The sequence below is a fragment of the Schistocerca gregaria genome, chromosome 3 (genome assembly GCF_023897955.1).
Source record: "Schistocerca gregaria isolate iqSchGreg1 chromosome 3, iqSchGreg1.2, whole genome shotgun sequence".
Taxonomy (NCBI): domain Eukaryota; kingdom Metazoa; phylum Arthropoda; class Insecta; order Orthoptera; family Acrididae; genus Schistocerca; species Schistocerca gregaria.
Window position 1 is genome coordinate 33732501 of NC_064922.1, and position 21116 is coordinate 33753616.

The window sequence follows — 21116 nt, forward strand, 5'->3', positions numbered from 1 at the left end:
CATACCCTTACGACCCACCGTGTGGATGCCTTCCTTCTGAACGAAACCTTTCTTCAGCCCCACCACACCGTCCACACCTCGCCCTACCTCCTTCACCGGTCTGACAATCCACTCCAGATAGCGCGTGGCGGAGTTGCCATTGGCCACCACCGCCAGATCCCTGTCCGGCTCCAACCCCTCCTTCCTGACCCCACAGAACACTTGATCCTTAGTCTCTTCTTCCCCGGCCTTACCCTTACCTGTGCCACCATCTATGTCCGCCCCGCTGCACCTATTCCTTTCGACTTCCTTTCCCACATCGACCGTACCTTCTCCTCCTACGTGATCGCCGCCGACCTTAACATCCATAGTCGTTCTGCCGCCCAGTTACGGCGGTGGCATCGGTTCCTTGCCACCCTCCAAGGCGACGTCCTTCCAATTCCCCAACACACCCGCCCTGACTCCAATACCACTCCCGATGTCGTCCTAGCCTCCCCCACCCTGCTTGGCCGCATAGCGGTGGACGTCCTTGATCCCATTGGCAGTGACCATCTCCCTGTCCTCCTCACTGTATCAGACGGTCGTCGCCCCCGTCCCGACCCGCGCCATGACCCTCCCCCGAAATATGTCCATGACTACTCCCGTGCCAACTGGAATGCCTACCGGGACTCCCTTGCTCTCCAGGTCGATAGCCACCCCCTCACCTACCACCAACCTGCTGACGTTACCCGTGCTGCCTCCTTTCTCCAGCAGACCTTGTCTGAGGCCGTGGAGGCCCACGTCCCTACCATTGCCATCCATCCGCACCGCCCCACCTTACCCCCACAGGCCGTCCTTCTCCTGCGTGAATCCCGCCGGCTCTACCGTGCCTTCCTTCACACACGTGACCAGGACACACTACGACGCCACCGGCAACTACAGCGACACATCAGGAACTTACTCACGGCAAAGAAACGCCGGGACTGGCGACAGACATGCACCCGTCTTAATGCCACCTTACCTATCAACTCGTCCAAGTACTGGTCAGCCTTCCGCCGCCTTACCGGATCTAAACCCTCTCCCTACTACCCTCTCCTTCATGATGACCACCCCTTCCCTGATGCCCTTAGTAAGGCCAACCATTTCGCCTCCTACCTCTCCGATATCCTTACCATCCCTGACGATCCCCAGTTCGATTATTCCCTCTTTCCTGATGTCCGTGATCGAACTGATACCTCTGTCCCCCCGCTTGCTCCTGGCTTCCAGTACTTGGACAACATCACACACACAGAACTAAATACCCCAATCACCACTCAAGATATCATTGCTACACTTCGCCCTAAACGCAACACTGCTCCCGGTCACGATCGTGTTACTTACCGTCACCTCCGTGAAGCTCCTGCCTCCTTCCTCTCCACATTGGCCAGGCTCTACAATGTGGTCCTGTCCACCGGCTACTACCCCGACCTGTGGAAAACCTCCCGGATCCTGATGTTCCTCAAGCCCGACAAACCGCCTTCCGCTGTCTCCTCCTACCGTCCCATCAGCCTTACCTCGGTCTTCAGCAAGGTCCTGGAATCCATTCTTACCCGCCGCCTACACAAGCACCTTCACCAACACCGCCTCCTCCCCCCTACCCAATGTGGCTTTCGGCCGTCCTTCTCAGCCGATGACCTCCTCCTTCACCTCACTCACCTCCTCTCCGAACAACTCAATTCCCGTCGTTCCGCCATCTTCCTTTCCCTCGACCTCGAACGCGCATATGACCGTGTGTGGCATTCCGGTCTCCTTTTCAAGCTCCAAACCTTTGCTCTTCCTCTCAACTATGTCCGTCTGGTCGCTTCCTTCCTTTCCCACCGTCCTTCCTATGTCACCATCCACAACACTGATTCCTACACCTTCTACCCCTCCGCCGGTGTGCCCCAAGGTTCCGTCCTTTCCCCTCTTCTTTACCTCCTTTACACGGCAGACATGCCTCCACCTGCACCTCCCCTACACCTTCTCCAGTACGCCGATGACACTGCCTTCCTTGCCCTCGCTCCCACCCTGCAACGCTCCCAGCACCTTCTCCAATCCTATCTTGACCGGTTCACCACTTGGTGTAACCAGTGGCTGCTCAAGGTCAATCCTTCCAAGACCCAGGCGATCATTGTAGGCAAAACCACTCGTTCCTTCCGTCTCCTTGATTTCTATCTTACTATTTATGGCCGTCCCATCACCCTCACACCTACTCTCAAGTACCTTGGTGTCACCCTCGACCGTCGCCTCTCCTGGAACCCACATCTCCGGACGATCCAAGCCAAGGCACGCTCCCGCCTCCGCCTCCTTAAGCTCCTTTCTGGCCGTACATGGGGTCTGGACCCTTCCACCATCCTCTACACCTACAAGTCCCTCATCCGTCCTATCCTTTGCTATGCTCATCCCGCCTGGATCTCTGCCCCTCCTACCTTCTACAAGTCCATTCAGATCCTAGAACGCCATGCGCTCCGCCTCGCCTATCGCATCCGTCTCCCTTCCCCCACGCGGATCCTCTATGACCTGATTCCCTTCCCGCACCTCCTCCTTTTCCTCGAACGGTTACGGATCCTCTACACCTCCCGCAAGCTTGATCCTCCACACCCTCTTGTCTCTCCCATCCTCTCCCACCCCAACCCGCTGCCGCGCCTGCATTCCTATATCCCACCTGCTCTCCATCTTTACACCCTCCACACCCTCTCCCTCGGTGGCTTCCGTCAACTCCCCCTCCCTGATGATGCCCTCCTCCCCTCCATCTACCCCTCCTACCAACTTTGAGCCTTACCTTCCCTCTCCTCTCCTTTTCCTGTGGGCACCCTCTCTCCCTTCTCTCCCTCCCTCCCCTCCCCTTTCTCCTTGGGCTTCCACTCCCCCTACCCTCCCCCTTCTCCTCCATCCCTCTCCTCCACTGGCATCTTCCCCTCCCCCTCTCTCTCCTCTTCCCCACACCTTTTCCCCTTGGCAGGCCACGACTCTGCTGTCTTCCATCAGTTACTTTCATCGTCCTACGCCGAAGACCGTCGCATGTGTTTGTGCCTCGACTCTCCTGCAGTGTGTTTGTGTTTCGTCGTTTGTGCTCCGCTGGTTCACGTGTGGCCATCTGCCATCTGCGTTTGTGCACCGTGTTTCTCCGCTTTTATCCATTGTGCTACGCACGTGACCGACTCCGTTTTAACTCTGTTTTGTCTACTGTTTGTACCCCGCCGTCTTGATTGTTTTTATATCTCACTCCTCTCTGTTCTGTGTATACTCTGAGGCCGAAGAGCGGCATACTTGGTCCGCTGCCGGCCTACCTGTTTGTCACAGGTATTAAAATCACAATAAAGGAAAAAAAAAAAAAAAAAAAAAAAAAAAAACAGTACGGCATCGATCTTCGGCGTAACTCGAGAGGGTTGCGCCCTTCGATATTATTGTCGTTAATATCGAAGTGCTAGGAGTTTCAGTGATCGCTGCAGCTGCCGTTGTCCCGAGCCTTTGCCGCCGTTGGTCCCAGCCGCCGCCGGTTCCCGCTATCGTATCCGGTTCCTGCCGCTGCTGCTGTTGCCGACCGCCGCCGCCGCCGCCGCCGCCGCCGCCGCCGCCGCCGCCGCCGCCGCCGCTCCCTGCCCGTCCTTCGTTCTGTCGTCTCTACTTACGTCTTACCCTTCCTCTTCGTCAGTCTCTTGTCCTTGTCCTTTGACTGTCCCCTGTTATTTTCCCTCTTTTCCCCTCTCCCACTTATCCTCTCACCATGACAACCCCCACAACTACCGCCACTACCACTGCAATCGTGTACACGTCCCCCTCACTTGCTGCCACCACCATCACGTGGTGTGCTCAATCACCGCCTCCCCCATATATTCCCCCCCTCCTCACTCTTCCCACCCCCGCTCCTTTTGTTGCTCCCTCCCCTGTTCCTACCCCCCATGCCTCACGTGACCCATTCCCTCCCCTCCCACATGTAACTCACGCCACCCCCGCCAGGGTTGTTGCCCGTCGGGCCACCACCCACGCCACACCATCATCATCGTCATCACCATCACCATCACCATCGCCCTCGCCATCGCCAGTGCCAACCACTGCCACTGCATCTTCTGTGGCGCCAGCTCCAGCTCCAGCGCCAGCACCAGCACCACCACCAGTGCCTGCACCGCCGGTGGGACCTGCCATCTCCCGCCATCTCCCGGTCGTCCCCATCCCCCACACCTCTTCCCATCCCTCTCCCGCTGTGAAACGTCCCAGCGGCACCCCAGCCTCTTCTGCTCCCAAGAAGTCGCAGACTCTCCCCCCTCAAACCCCCCAGGATGCCATGGATACCACCCCACCTGCCCTATCTACTCCCTCCTCTACCTCCCCCTCCTACAGGTACCTCCTTTCTCACCCTGATCCCTCTCTCCTGGAGGCCCGCAATCTTACCCTTCTCCTCCGCCAGCACTTCCCCGGAGCCCCGATCTCCCTTCTCACCCCCCGTCGGGACTCCGTCCTGATCACAGCCCCCAGCCCCACCCTCCACTCCGACATCCTCTCCCGCATTCCCCTCACCCGGTTTGGTCCCCATGCCTCCCTTGCCCCTGCTCCCTCCCCCTCCTCATCCCGACAACCCCAGCCGCCCCGTCGCCCACCGACCCTCACTGCCGTGATCACTCGGCTTAGCCCGATGATCACGGAGGAGGAGGTGTTGGCGGAGCTGAAGGCCCATCCCTATCTAGAGGTTCGAGCTGTCCGCCGGATTCACAATCCAGCCGGCCCCACCCGCCTCATGCGGGTGTTCTCCGAGCATGCTCCCCCCATAGACCTCCTCCTCAAGGAGGGTGCCCTCCTTTTCAACCGCCGTTATAAGGTCGACCCCTCCCGCTACCCTCCACAGTCCATCCGCTGCCAGAGGTGCTTGCGCTATAATGCACATCCTACATCTGAGTGCCGCGAGGCCCCCATCTGCCCGCACTGCAAAGAAGCACACTTCCTCCGGCAGTGCCCCAACCTTCAGTCCCCCCCCTCCTGTAACACCTGTAACCTCCAACACCCAACCTACTCCCAAAAGTGCAAGGCCCGACCCCCTCCCTCCGCTCCTGAACTCACTGTCACTGTCCGCCCCTTGGATGCCCCCACTCCTCCCGGCAATCCCTCCGTCCCCCCCCCCACAGCTGAGGACATCATCCGCTTTGTAACCGTTGTCCTTCAGAACATCCACCCCTTTCAGCGCCCTCACACCCTCCAGCAGATATCCCTTGCCGCCTGTTCCGTCTTCCAGCTCAACACTTACGCCACCTACTCCCATAACCAGGCCCATTTTACCTTCTCCCGTCTCGACACCCTCGTCTAAATTCCCACTATGGCGCGACAGCAACGTATCCTGTTTAACAACATCCGTTCCCTTCCTGTCAACAAGAATCTCCTTATGCATACCCTCACCACCACACGGCGTGGATGCCTTCCTCCTAAACGAAACATTTCTCCAGCCCCACCATACTGTCCGTACCTCGCCCTACCTCCTTCACCGCTCTGACAACCCCCTCCCGATAGCGCGTGGCGGAGTTGCCATTGGCCACCATCACCAGATCCCTGTTCGGCTCCAACCCCTCCTTCCCAACCCCACGGAACACCTGATCCTTAGTCTATTCTTCCCCGGCCTCACCGTTACCTGCGCCACCATCTATGTCCGCCCCTCTGCCCCTATTCCTTTTGACTTCCTTTCCCACATCGACCGTACCTTCTCCTCCTACGTGATTGCCGCAGATCTCAATATCCATAGTCGCTCCGCCACCCAGTTACGGCGGTGGCATCGGTTCCTCGCCACCATCCAAGGAGATGTCCTTCCTCTTCCCCAACACACCCGCCCTGAATCCAATACCACACCCGATGTCGTCCTAGCCTCCCCCAACCTCCTTGGCCGCATAGCGGTGGACGTCCTCGACCCTATTGGCAGTGACCATCTCCCTGTCCTTCTTACCATATCAGACGGTCGTCGCCCCCGTCCCGATCCTTGCCTTGACCCTCCCCCCAAGTATGTCCATGATTACTCCCTGCCGACTGGAATTCATACCGGGATACCCTTCCTACCCGAGTCGATAGCCACCCCCTCACCTACCACCGCCCACATGACATAACCCATGCCGCATCCTTTCTCCAGCAGACCTTGTCTGAGGCCGTGGAGGCCCACATCCCTACCGTCGCCATCCACCCGCACCGTCCCACTTTACCCCCACAGGCCGTCCTCCTCCTTCGAGAATCCCGTCGTCTCTACCGTGCCTTCCTCCACACGCGTGACCGGGACACACTACAACGCCACCGGCAACTCCAGAAACACATCCAGAACTTGCTCGCGGCTAAGAAACGCCGGGACTGGCGACAGACACGCACCCGTCTTAATGCTACCCTACCTATTAACTCGTCGAAATACTGGTCAGCCTTCCGCCGCCTTACTGGATCAAAACCCCCCCTTACTATCCTCTCCTTCATAATGACAATCCCTTTCCTGACAACCTTAGTATGGCCAACCATTTTGCCTCCTGCCTCACCGATGTCTTTACCATCCCTGACGATCCCCAGTTCGATTATTCCCTCTTCCCCGATGTCCGCGATCGAACTGACACCTCTATCCCTCCACTAGCTCCTGGCTTCCAGTACTTGGACAACATTACACACACTGAACTCAATACCCCTATAACTACTCAAGACATCATCGATATACTCTGCACCAAACGCAACACTGCTCCTGGTCACGACCGTGTTACTTACCGTCACCTCCGTGAAGCTCCCGCCCCCTTCCTCTCCACCCTGGCCAGGCTGTACAATGTGGTCTTGTCCACCGGCTTCTACCCCGACCTGTGGAAAACCTCCCGGATCCTGATGTTCCTCAAACCCGATAAACCACCTTCCGCTGTCTCCTCCTACCGTCCTATAAGCCTTACCTCGGTCTTCAGCAAGGTCCTGGAATCCATTCTAACCCGCCGCATCCACCAGCATCTCCACCGGCACCGCTTCCTTCCCTCCACCCAATGTGGCTTTCGACCATCCTTCTCTGCCGATGACCTTCTCCTTCACCTCACTCACCTCCTCTCCGAACAACTCAACTCCCGTCGCTCCGCCATATTCCTCTCCCTTGACCTTGAACGCGCCTATGACCGTGTGTGGCATTCTGGTCTCCTCTTAAAGCTCCAAACCTTTGCTCTTCCTATTAACTACGTCCGTCTGATCGCCTCCTTCATTTCCCACCGCCCTTCCTATGTCACTATCCACAACACTGATTCCCACACCTTCTACCCCTCTGCCGGTGTGCCCCAAGGTTCCGTCCTTTCCCCTCTTCTTTACCTTCTTTATACGGCGGACATGCCTCCACCTGCACCCCCCCTTCACCTTCTCCAGTACGCCGATGACACCGCCTTCCTTGCCCTTGCCCCCACCCTGCAACGCTCCCAACACCTTCTCCAATCCCATCTTGACCGGTTCACCTCTTGGTGTAACCAGTGGTTGCTCAAGGTCAATCCTTCCAAGACCCAGGCAATCATCGTAGGCAAAACCACCCCTTCCTTCCGTCTCCTTGATTTCTATCTTACCATTTATGGCCGTCCTATTAACCTCACAACCACCCTCAAGTACCTTGGCGTCACCCTTGACCGTCGCCTCTCCTGGACCCCTCATCTCCAGACAATCCAAGCCAAGGCACGCTCCCGACTCCACCTCCTGAAGCTCCTTTCTGGCCGCACATGGGGCCTCGAACCCTCCACCGTCCTCCACACCTATAAAGCTCTCATCCGCCCTATCCTCTGTTATGCCCATCCCGCCTGGATCTCTGCCCCGCCTACCTTTTACAAATCTCTTCAAATCCTTGAACGGCATGCACTCCGCCTCGCCTATCGCATCCGCCTCCCTTCCCCCACGTGGCTCCTCTATGACCTCATCCCCTTCCCACACCTCCTCCTCTTCCTCCAACGGATACGGATCGTCTACACCTCCCGCAAGCTTGATCCTCCCCACCTGCTTGTCTCTTCCATCCTCTCCCACCCCAACCCACTGCCGCGCCTGTACTCCTGTATCCCACCTGCTCTCCATCTTCACACTCTCCACACCCTCTCGCAAGGTGGCTTCCGCCGACTCCCCCTCCTGGATGATGACCTCCTCCCCTCCATCTACCCCTCCTACCAACTTTGAGCCTTGCCTTCCCCTCTCCTCTCATTTTCCTGTGAGCACCCTCTCCCTTCTCTCCCTTCCTCTCTCCCTCCTTCCATCCTTACCTCCCCTCCCCCTCTCCCTGGGCTTCCACCCCCCTATTTTCGTTTTCTCCCCTCCTCCTCCCTGGCATCCTATCTCCCCCTCCCTCCTTCCCTCCCCCTGTTTTTTCCCTTGGCAGGCCCCCAGCTTTTCGGTGTGGACTGTGCCCCTGCAAGCGCCGAAGCCCATCTCCGCAGTGTCCGTGTCTTTCGTCCCGTCTGTGCCTCGAGTGTTTCTTCGTTTTCTGCTCCACCGTTCACCTGTGCTACTGTTCTCTGTTCCGTGCTGTGCTGCCCGTTTTTTTTTTTAAACTGAAACAGTGCTGCGTCGGTGAACGACTTCAATTCTTTTTTTCTCTGTTGTCTTCTGATTTTTGTCCTCCATGTCTGTGTTTTGAGATTATGTCTTCCTGTTTTTATCTCTTGTATGTTTCTTGTGTTCGAAGAGCGGCATATTAGGCCGCTGCCGGCCTACCTTTGTAGGTATAAAATGACAATAAAGGAAAAAAAAAAACAGTACGGCATAAGGTGGGACGGGGCAATCTGAATTACATTTTATAGATGTATTTCTCACAAATCTCAGAGCCTCTCGCGGTCGTCGTCGTCGTCGTTGCCGCCGCCGCTTCTGCAGAAGTAGCAAATGGCCATCGTAGCAAATGCGGCAAGGGACACCCTGCCATCGATTCCGAATGCGCAAAGTGTGTGGTCTTGTTTTCCTGTCTATGCTTGGTCGGTCTCGTAAGAGGTTGAATGCAACGAATGGGTGGGAAAGAGTAAGGGGCAGCGGCTGTGTGGAACGAAAACACAATTCCTCAGGGGCGTGAGCGTTTCGAGATGAGTCGTATATAAGTTGTACTTGGTCGTCAGTGACCGTGTGGCCTAATGGATAAGGCGTCGGAGTCCGAATCCGAACATTGCAGGTTCGAATCCTGTCACGGTCGTGTTTTTCCAGTTCTGAAAAAGAAACATACCGTTTTAATGTAGCAATTGAGCAGTACGAAACCGTCTGAATGTTGCTGTTGACCATTCTGTGCTTGGATATGGTCTTGAGCCTGAAACACACACAACAAGACCGGTGTTAACTAGCGAAATGGTCGGCAGACTGCCCCCACCGCGAGTTTTGACTGGCACTTGCACATCTAAAACAACGTCGGAAAGTAACTCGTTCGGCTTTTGAGTCACATCAAGTATGTGTGTTAATTTTGACGCCGCTAGCTCTGCAGATTGTCATGCAATTCCTTTACCTCTCAGAAATGATTATGAAATAAAAGTGAAGTATGTGACGAGTGTGACGTTAGGAAAACATTAGGCAGCATGGACAGATTCTGTATGGTACCAACCAACCCAAACGAGTACAGTGTGATCTGCAACCCAGCAGGTATCCAACGAGGCAGCACGGCTAGCTCAGTCAGTAGAGCATGAGACTCTTATTCACAGGGTCGTGGGTTCGAGCCCTACGCTGGATGGAGCGGAATTTTTTTCTGCTGCAGATGTAAATTACCGATTTTCTGAATAACGTGATGTAATGGAAATAGCAACTTTAAAATTTGCCTACGTCTCCATCAGTCGCAAGAAAACTGTATTTGAAGGTGAAGGTGATTTTGTAGACATGTGTGAAAGTCATGTTCTGAAGTGCAGGTGGTTTTGTTTGGAGAGAACATCGGCTACGTGTCAGATGTGTAGCCAAGCAGCAATGGGTTGCCATAGCTGCAAATATTAGTCGAAAATATGAAGTGTTGTCAGCTGAAGTCCGATGATTCAGACGACCGTACGGACGAAGTACGCAAAAGTGCCGCTAGGCGGCGCCTGTTTAGCTCAGTGGTACAGCATTGGTCTAGTAAACCAGGGTTCGTGAGTTCCATCCTCACAGGAGGAAGACGAATCTTCTAAATCAATTGCGCATCGTGGCCGTATAGCAAACAGTATCTGTGATGAGGAACAATTAGCGACAGGCGTATTATTAAGAATTACTCTCAGATGTAATTATGGCGAATGGCGCAGATAAAGCATTTGCCAAAGCAGTACGGTATCCGCTGGTTCACGTGTGGCCATCTGCCATCTGCGTTTGTGCACCGTGTTTCTCCGCTTTTATCCATTGTGCTACGCACGTGACCGACTCCGTTTTAACTCTGTTTTGTCTACTGTTTGTACCCCGCCGTCTTGATTGTTTTTATATCTCACTCATCTCTGTTCTGTGTATACTCTGAGGCCGAAGAGCGGCATACTTGGTCCGCTGCCGGCCTACCTGTTTGTCACAGGTATTAAAATCACAATAAAGGAAAAAAAAAAAAAAAAAAACAGTACGGCATAAGGTGGGACGAGGCAGTCTGAATTACATTTTGTAGATGTATTTCTCACAAATCTCTGAGCTTGTCGTCGTCGTCGTCGTCGTCGTCGCTTCTGGAGAAGTAGCAAAGGGCCATCGTAGCAAATGTGGCGAGGGACACCCTGCCATCGATTCCGAATGCGCAAGGTGTGTGGTCTTGTTCTCCTGTCTATGTTTGGTGAGTGGTGACGAGTATGTGGGGGCACTGGGAAAAGGCCTAGCACTAAATGAACCTGACTCCTTGCCGCCATCTGCCTGGCCCATTTGATATATGTATAAAGAGAAATTTCGTTTTTTTATACGTTCATTTTCATATGGTTATGGAAATAAATAAAAAAAATTCAATAATTCTTTAGAATGAATGTGAGTGGTGATGGGTTTGAGGGGGCACTTGGACAATGCCTAGAACTAACTGCCCCTGACCCCTTGCCACCATCTGCCTGGCCCACTTGATATATGTATAAAGAGAAAGTTTTTTTTTTTTGTATATTCGTATACATATGGTTTGGGAAATCAATAAAAAAAATTCAATCTTTCTTTGAATTAATACGAGTGGTGATGGATATGAGGGGGCACTGGGTCAAGGCCTAGCACTAACAGCCCCTGACTCCTTGCTGCCATCCGCCTGGAACGCTTGATATATGTATAAAGAGAAAGTTGGTTTTTTTGATATGTTCATTTACATATGGTTTGGGAAATAAATAAAAAAAATTCAATGTTTCTTTAGAATCAATGTGAGTGGTGACGGGAATGAGGGGGCACTTGGAGAAGGCCTAGCACTAACTGAGGCTGCCTCCTTGCCATCATCAGCCTGGCCCACTTGATATATGTATAATGAGAATGTTGGTTTTTTTTATATGTTCGTATACATATGGTTTGGGAAATCAAAACGAAAAAATTTCAATGTTTCTTTAGAAACAATGTGAGTGATGAATGGTATGAGGGGGCACTCTGAAAAGGCCTAGCACTAACTACCCCTGACTTCTTGCCGCCATCTGCCTGGCCCACTTGATGTACAAAGAGAAAGTTGGTTTTGTTTATATGTTCATATACATATGGTTTGGGAAACCAATAAAAAAACTTCAATGTTTCTTTAGAAACAAAGTGAGTGGTGACGGGTATGAGGGGGCACTGGGACAAAGAGTAGCAATAACTGACCATGACTCCTTGCAGCCATCTGCCTGGCACATTTGATATATGTACAAAGAGAAATTTGATTTTTTTATATGCTCATTTACATATGGTTAAGGAAATAAATGAAAAAAATTCAATGTTTCTTTAGAATCAATGTGAGTGGTGACGTGTTTGAGGGGCACTGGGACATTCCTAGCACTATCTGCCCCTGACTCCTTGCCGCCATCTGCCTGGCCCACTTGATATATGTATAAAGAGAAAGATGGTTTTTTTATATGTTCATGTACATATGGTTTGGGAAATAAATAAAAAAAATTCAATGTTTCTTTAGAATCAATGTGAGTGGTGACGGGCATGAGGGGGCACTGGGAAAAGGCCCAGCACAAACTGCCCCTTACTCCTTGCAGCCATCTGCCTGGTCCACTTGTTATATGTTTAAAGAGAAAGTTGCATTTTTTGATATGTTCATTTACATATGGTTTGGAAATAAATAAAATAAATTCAATGTTTCTTTAGAATCAATTTGAGTGGTGATGGGTATAAGGGGGCACTGGGACAAGGCCTAGCACTGACACCTTGCCGTCATCTGCCTGGCCCACTTGTTATATGTATAAAGAGAAAGGTTTTTTTATATGTTCATTTACATATGGTTAAGGAAATAAATATAGAAAAATCAATGTTTCTTTAGAATCAATGTGAGTGGTGACGAGCATGTGGGGGCACTGTTACAAGGCCTAGCACTAAATGAACCTGACTCCTTGCCGCCATCTCCCTGGCCCACTTGATATATGTATAAAGAGAAAGTTGGTTTCTTTATATGTTCATTTACATATGGGTTGGGAAATAAATAAAAAAATTCAATGTTTCTTTAGAATCAATGTGAGTGGTACGGGCATGAGGGGGCACTGGGAAAAGGCCCAGCACAAACTGCTCCTAACTCCTTGCTGCCATCTGCCTGGCCCACTTGATATGTGTATAAAGAGAAAGTTGCATTTTTTGATATGTTTATTTACATATGGTTTGGAAATAAATAAAAAAAAATTCAATGTTTCTTTAGATTCAATGTGAGTGGTGACGGGTATGTTGGGGCACACGGACAAGGCCTAGCACTCACTGCCCCTGACTCCTTGCTGCCATCTGCATATCCCACTTGATATATGTATAAAGAGAAAGATTTTTTTATATGTTCATTTACATATGGTTTTGGAAATCAATAAAAAAAATTCAATGTTCTTTAGAATCAACGTGAGCTCTGATGAGTATGAAGGGGCAATGGGACAAGGCCTAGCACTAACTGCCCCTGACTCCTTGCCGACATCTGATTGGCCACTTGATATATGTATAAAGAGAAAGTTGGTTTTTCATATATGTTCGGTACGATATGGTTACGGAAGTAAGTAAAAAAAAATTCAATATTTCTTTAGAATCAATGTGAGTGGTGACGGGTATGAGGGGGCACTGGGACAATCCCTAGCACTAACTGCCCCTGACTTCTTTATATGCTCAATTACATATGCTTTAGGAAATAAATAAAAAAATTAAATGTTTCTTTTGAATCAATATGAGTGGTGACGGGTATGAGGGGGCACTATGACAACGCCTAGCACAATCTAACCCTGATTCCTTTCCGCCATCTGCCTGGCCCACTTGATATATGTACAAAGAGAAAGTTTTTTTTTATATGTTCATTTACATATGGTTTGGGATGTAAAAAAAAAAAAATTCAGTATTTTTGTAGAATCAATTTTAGTGGTGACGGGTCTGCGGGGGCACTGTGACAAGGTCTACCAAAATGTGCTTCTGACTCATTACCGCCATCTGCCTGGCCCACTTGATATATGTATAAAGAGAAAGTTAGTTATTTGATATGTACATTTACATATGGTTTGGGAAATAAATAAAAAAAGTTCAATGTTTCTATAGAATCAATGTGAGTGGTGACGGGTATGAGGGGCAGTCGGACAAGATCTAGCACTAACTGCCCCTGTCTCCTTGCCGCCATCTGCCTAGCCCACTTGATATATGTATAAAGAGAAAGTTGTTATTTTATATGTTCATTTACATATGGTTTGGGAAATCAATTAAAACAATTCGATGTGTCTTTAGCATCAATGTGAGTGGTGACGGGTATGAGGTGGAACTGGGACAAGGCCTAGCATTAACTGCCCCTGACTCCTTGCCACCATCAGACTGGCCCACTTGATTTTTGTGCAAAGAGAAAGTTGGTTTTTTGATATTTTCATTTACATATGGTTTGGGAAATCAATACAAAAAATGCAATGTTTCTTTACAATTAATGTGAGTGGTGACGGGTATGGAGGGGCATTGGGACAAGGCCTAACACTAACTGAACGTGACTCATTGCTGCCAACCGCCTGGCCCACTTGATATATGTATAAAGTGAAAGTTGGTTGTTTTGATATGTTCATTTACATATGGTTTGGGATATAAATAAAAAAAATTCAGTGTTTCTTTAGAATCAATGTGAGTGGTGACGGGCATGGGGTTCCACTGGGACAAGGCCTAGCACTAACTGCCCCTGACTCCTTCCCTAGATCTGCTTGGCCCACCTGATATATTTATAAAGAGAAATTTGTTTTTTTGATATGGTCATTTACATATGGTTTGGGAAATCAGTAAAAAAATTCAATATTTGCTTAGAATCAATGTGAGATGTGATGCGTATGAGAGGGCACTGGGACAAAGCCTAGCACTAACTACCCCTGACTCCTTGCCGACATCTAACTGGCCCACTTGATATATGTATAAAGAGAAAGTTGTTTTTTTCATATGTTCATTTACATATGGTTAGGGAAATAAATAAAAAAAAATTCAATGTTACTTTAGAATCAATGGGAGTGGTGACGGGCTTGAGGGGGCACTGGGACAAGGCCTAGCACAAACTGCCCCTGACTACTTGCCGCCATCTGCCTGGCCCGTTTGATATATGTATAAAGAGAAAGTTGGTTTTTTTATACGTTCATTTACATATGGTTTGGGAAATCAATAAAAAAAATTCAGTGTTTCTTTAGAATCAATGTGAGTGGTGACGGGCATGGGGGTCCACTGGGACAAGGCCTAGCACTAACTGCCCCTGACTCCTTGCCTCCATCTGCTTGGCCCACCTGATATATTTATAAAGAGAAATTTGTTTTTTTTGATTTGGTCATTTACATATGGTTTGGAAAATGAGTAAAAAAAATTCAATATTTGCTTAGAATCATTGTGTGATGTGATGCGTATGAGGGGGCACTGGGACAAAGCCTAGCACTAACTACCCCTGATTCCTTGCCGACATCTGCATGGCCCACTTGATATATGTATAAAGAGAAAGTTGTTTTTTTTATATGTTCATTTACATATGGTTAGGGAAATATATAAAAAAATTCAATGTTTCTTTAGAATCAATGGGAGTGGTGACGGGCTTGAGGGGGCACTGGGACAAGGCCTAGCACAAACTGCCCCTGACTACTTGCTGCCATCTGCATGGCCCATTTGATATATGTATAAAGAAAAAGTTGGTTTTTTTTATATGTTCATTTACATATGGTTAGGGAAATAAAGAAAAAAAATTCAATGTTTCTTTAGAATCAATGTGAGTGGTGATGGGTATAAGGGGGCACTGGGACAAGGCCTAGCACTGACACCTTGCCGTCATCTGCCTGGCCCACTTGGTATATATATAAGGAGAAAGGTTTTTTTTATATGCTCATTTACATATGGTTAGGGAAATAAATATAGAAAAATCAATGTTTCTTTAGAATCAATGTGAGTGGTGACGAGTATGTGGGGGCACTGGGACAAGGCCTAGCACTAAATGAACCTGACAACATGCCGCCATCTGCCTGGCCCACTTGATATATGTATAAAGAGAAAGTTGGTGTCTTTATATGTTGATTTACATATGGTTTGGGAAATAAATAAAAAAATTCAATGTTTCTTTAGAATCAATGTGAGTGGTGACGGGCATGAGGGGGCACTGGGAAAAGGCCCAGCACCAACTGCCCCTGACTCTTTGCTGCCATCTGCCTGGCCCACTTGATATATGTATAAAGAGAAAGTTGTTTTTTTTTATATATGTTCATTTACATATGGTTAGGGAAATAAATAAAAATTTCAATGTTTCGTTAGAATCAAAGTGAGTGCTGACGTGTATGAGGGGGCACTGGAAAAATTCCTAGAACTGACTCCTTGTCGTAATCTGCCTGGCCCACTGATATATGTATAAAGAGAAAGTTGGTTTTTGATATGTTCAGTTACATATGGTTAGGGAAATTAATACAAAAAATTCAATGTTTCTTTAGAATCAATGTGAGTGGTGAGGGTATGAGGGGGCACTTGAACAAGGCTTTGCAATGACTGACCGTGACTCCTTGCAGCCATCTGCCTGGCACATTTGATATATGTACAAAGAGAAAGTTGTTTTTTTATATGCTCATTTACATATGGTTTGAAAATAAATAAAAAAAATTGAATGTTTCTTTAGAATCAATGTGAGTGGTGACGGGTATGAGGGGGCACTGTGACAAGGCCTAGCTCTAACAGCCCCTGACTCCTTGCCGCACTCTGCCTGTCTCACTTGATATATGTATAAAGAGAAATTTGTTTTTTTTTATATGTTCATTTACATATGGTTTGGGAAATCAGTAAAAAAAATTCAATATTTGCTTAGAATCAATGTGAGATGTGATGGATATGAGGGGGCACTGGGACAAAGCCTAGCACTAACTACCCCTGAATCCTTGCCGACATCTGACTGGCCCACTTGATATATGTATAAAGAGAAAGTGATTTTTTTTATATGTTCATTTACATATGGTTAGGGAAATAAATAAAAAAAATTCAATGTTTCTTTAGAATCAATGTGAGTGGTGAGGGTATGAGGGGGCACTTGAACAAGGCTTAGCAATAACTGACCGTGACTCCTTGCAGCCATCTGCCTGGCACATTTGATATATGTACAAATAGAAAGTTGTTTTTTTATATGCTCATTTACATATGGTTTGAAAATAAATAAAAAAAATTGAATGTTTCTTTAGAATCAATGTGAGTGGTGACGGGTATGAGGGGGCACTGGGACAAGGCCTAGCTGTAACTGCCCCTGACTCTTTACCGAGATCAGCCTGGCCCTCTTGATATAAGTATAAAGAGAAAGATTTTTTTATATGTTCATTTACATATTGTTGTGGAAATCAATAATACAATTCAATGTTTCTTTAGAATCAATGTGAGCTGTGATGAGTATGAGGGGCACTGGGACAAGGCCTAGCACTAACTGCCTCTGACTCCTAGCCGCACACTGCCTGTCCCACTTGATATATGTATAAAGAGAAAGTTGTTTTTTTTATATGTTCATTTACATATAGTTAGGGAAATAAATAAAAATTTCAATGTTTCTTTAGAATCAAAGAGAGTGGTGAGGTATGAGGGGGCACTTGAACAAGGCTTAGCAATAACTGAGCGTGACTCCTTGCAGCCATCTGCCTGGCACATTTGATATATGTACAAAGAGAAAGTTTTTTTTTTATATGCTCATTTACATATGGTTTGAAAATAAATTTAAAAAATTTAATGTTTCTTTAGAATCAATGTGAGTGGTGACGGGTATGAGAGGGCACTGGGACAAGGCCTAGCAGTAACTGCCCCTGACTCTATATCGAGATCAGCCTGGCCCTCTTGATATGTGTATAAAGAGAAAGATTTTTTTATATGTTCATTTACATATTGTTGTGGAAATCAATAAAAAAATTCAATGTTTCTTTAGAATCAATGTGAGCTGTGATGAGAATGAGGGGGCACTGGGACAAGGCCTAGCACTAACTGCAGCTGACTCTTTGCCGCACTCTGCCTGTCCCACTTGATATATGTATAAAGAGAAAGGTGGTTTTAGGATGTTTTCATATATATATGGTTTGGGAAATAAATAAAAAAATAAAATATTTCTTTTGAATCAATGTGAGTGGTGACGGGTTTGAGGGGGCACTGGGACAAGGCCTAGCACTAACTGCCCCTGACTCCTTGCCGACATCTGCCTGGCCCACTTGATATATGTATAAAGAGAAAGTTGTTTCTTTTATATGTTCATTTACAAATGGTTAGGGAAATAAATAAAAAAAATTCAATGTTTCTTTAGAATCAATGGGAGTGGTGACGGGCTTGAGGGGGCACTGGGACAAGGCCTAGCACAAACTGCCCCTGACTACTTGCCGCCATCTGCCTCTCCCGTTTGATATATGTATAAAGAGAAAGTTGGTTTTCTATACGTTCATTTACATATGGTTTGGGAAATCAAAAAAAAAAAAAAAGATTCAGTGTTTCTTTAGAATCAATGTGAGTGGTGACGGGCATGGGGGTCCACTGGGACAAGGCCTAGCACTAACTGCCCCTGACTCCTTGCCTCCATCTGCTTGGCCCACCTGATATATTTATAAAGAGAAATTTGTTTTTTTTTTTGATATGGTCATTTACATATGGTTTGGGAAATCAGTAAAAAAAATTCAATATTTGCTTAGAATCAATGTGAGATGTGATGCGTATGAGGGGGCACTGGGACAAAGCCTAGCACTAACTACCCCCGACTCCTTGCCGACATCAGCCTGGCCCACTTGATATATGTATAAAGAGAAAGTTGTTTTTTTTATATGTTCATTTACATATGGTTAGAGAAATAAATAAAAATTTCAATGTTTCTTTAGAATCAAAGTGTGTGGTGACGGGTATGAGGGGGCACTTGAACAAGGCTTAGCAATGACTGACCGTGACTCCTTGCAGCCATCTGCCTGGCACATTTGATATATGTACAAAGAGAAAGTTGTTTTTTTATATGCTCATTTACATATGGTTCGAAAATAAATAAAAAAAATTGAATGTTTCTTTAGAATCAATGTGAGTGGTGACGGGTATGAGGGGGCACTGTGACAAGGCCTAGCTCTAACAGCTCCTGACTCCTTGCCGCACTCTGCCAGTCTCACTTGATATATGTATAAAGAGAAATTTGTTTTTTTTGATATGTTCATTTACATATGGTTTGGGAAATCAGTAAAAAAAATTCAATATTTGCTTAGAATCAATGTGAGATGTGATGGGTATGAGGGGGCACTGGGACAAAGCCTAGCACTAACTACCCCTGAATCCTTGCCGACATCTGCCTGGCCCACTTGATATATGTATAAAGAGAAAGTTGGTTATTTGATATGTTCATTTACACATGGTTTGGGAAATAAATAAAAAAATTTCAATTTTTCTATAGAATCAATGTGAGTGGTGACGGGTATGAGGGGCACTCGGACAAGGTCTAGCACTAACTGCCCCTGACTCCTTGCTGCCATCTGCCTGGCCCACTTGATATATGTATAAAGAGAAAGATGGTATTTTTGATACTTTCATATGCATATGGTTTGGGAAATCAATAAAAGAAATGCAATGTTATGTAGAATCAATGTGTGGGGTAAAGGGTATGAGGGGGTACTGGACAAGGCCAAGCACAACCTGCCCCTGACTCCTTGCTGCCATCTGCCTGCCCCGCTTGATATACGTATAAAGAGAAAATTGGGTATTTTTATATGTTCATTTACATATGGTTTGGGAAATCAATTAAAAAATTCAGTGTGTCTTTAGCATCAATGTGAGTGGTGACGGGTATGAGGTAGAACTGGGACAAGGCCTAGCACTAACTTCCCCTGACTCCTTGCCGCCATCAGCCTGGCCCACTTGATATATGTACAAAAAGAAAGTTTGTTTTTTGATATTTTCATTTACATACGGTTTGGGAAATCAATTAAAAAAAATGCAATGTTTCTTTAGAATTAATGTGGGTGGTGCGGGTATGGAGGAGCATTGGGACAAGTCCTAGCTCTAACTGCCCCTGACTACTTGCCGCCATCTGCCTGGCCCACTTGATATATGTATAAAGAGAAAGTTGGTTTTTTTGATATTTTCATTTATATATTGTTTGGGAAATAAATAAAAAAAATCTATTTTTTTTTTTTTGTATCAATGTGAGTGGTGACGGGTATGAGGGGGCACTGGGAGACGGCCTAGCACTAACTGCCCCTGACTTCTTGCTACCATCTGCCTGGCCCATTTGATATATGTATAAAGAGAAAGTTGTTTTTTTTTTAATGTTCATTTACATATGGTTTGCGAAATAAATAAAAAAATTTCATGTTTCTTTAGAATCAATGTGAGTTGTGACGTGTATGAGGGGGCACTGTGACAAGGCCTAGAACTAACTGCCACTGAATAATTGACATGATCTGCCTGGCCCACTTGATATATGTATAAAAAGAAATTTGGATTCCTTGATATTTGGATATACAATTGGTTTCTGTAATCAATAAAAAAATTCAATGTTTCTTTACAATCAATGTGAGTGGTGATGGGTATGAGAGGACAAAGTGACAAGGCCTAGCATAAACTGCCCATTGACTCCTTGCCGCCATCTGCCTGGCCCATTTGATATATGTAAATAGAGAAAGTTGGTTGTTTTGATATGTTCATTTACATATGGTTCGGGAAATAAATAAAAAAAATTCAATGTCTCTTTAGAATCGATGTGAGTGGTGACGGGTATGAGGGGGCACTGGGACAAGGCCTAGCACTAACTGCACCTGACTCCTTGCTGCCATCTGCCTGGCCCATTTGATATATGTATAAAGAGAAATTTGGTTATTTAAAAATGTTGATATACATATGCTTTTGGAAATAAATAAAAATTTCAATGTTTCTTTAGAATCAAAGAGAGTGGTGAGGTATGAGGGGGCACTTGAACAAGGCTTAGCAATAACTGAGCGTGACTCCTTGCAGCCATCTGCCTGGCACATTTGATATATGTACAAAGAGAAAGTTTTTTTTTTATATGCTCATTTACATATGGTTTGAAAATAAATTTAAAAAATTTAATGTTTCTTTAGAATCAATGTGAGTGGTGACGGGTATGAGAGGGCACTGGGACAAGGCCTAGCAGTAACTGCCCCTGACTCTATATCGAGATCAGCCTGGCCCTCTTGATATGTGTATAAAGAGAAAGATTTTTTTATATGTTCATTTACATATTGTTGTGGAAATCAATAAAAAAATTCAATGTTTCTTTAGAATCAATGTGAGCTGTGATGAGAATGAGGGGGCACTGGGACAAGGCCTAGCACTAACTGCAGCTGACTCTTTGCCGCACTCTGCCTGTCCCACTTGATATATGTATAAAGAGAAAGGTGGTTTTAGGATGTTTTCATATATATATGGTTTGGGAAATAAATAAAAAAATAAAATATTTCTTTTGAATCAATGTGAGTGGTGACGGGTTTGAGGGGGCACTGGGACAAGGCCTAGCACTAACTGCCCCTGACTCCTTGCCGACATCTGCCTGGCCCACTTGATATATGTATAAAGAGAAAGTTGTTTTTTTTATATGTTCATTTACAAATGGTTAGGGAAATAAATAAAAAAAATTCAATGTTTCTTTAGAATCAATGGGAGTGGTGACGGGCTTGAGGGGG

At 47.1% G+C, this 21116-nt stretch overlaps 1 non-coding gene across 1 annotated transcript; it reads left to right on the plus strand.

The window, feature by feature from the left end:
- Positions 1–9030: 9030 nt before the first annotated feature.
- Positions 9031–9103, plus strand: Trnar-ccg (transfer RNA arginine (anticodon CCG)). The gene has a single exon. It is a non-coding gene; the product is annotated as a tRNA-Arg (tRNA).
- The last annotated feature ends 12013 nt before the right edge of the window (positions 9104–21116 follow it).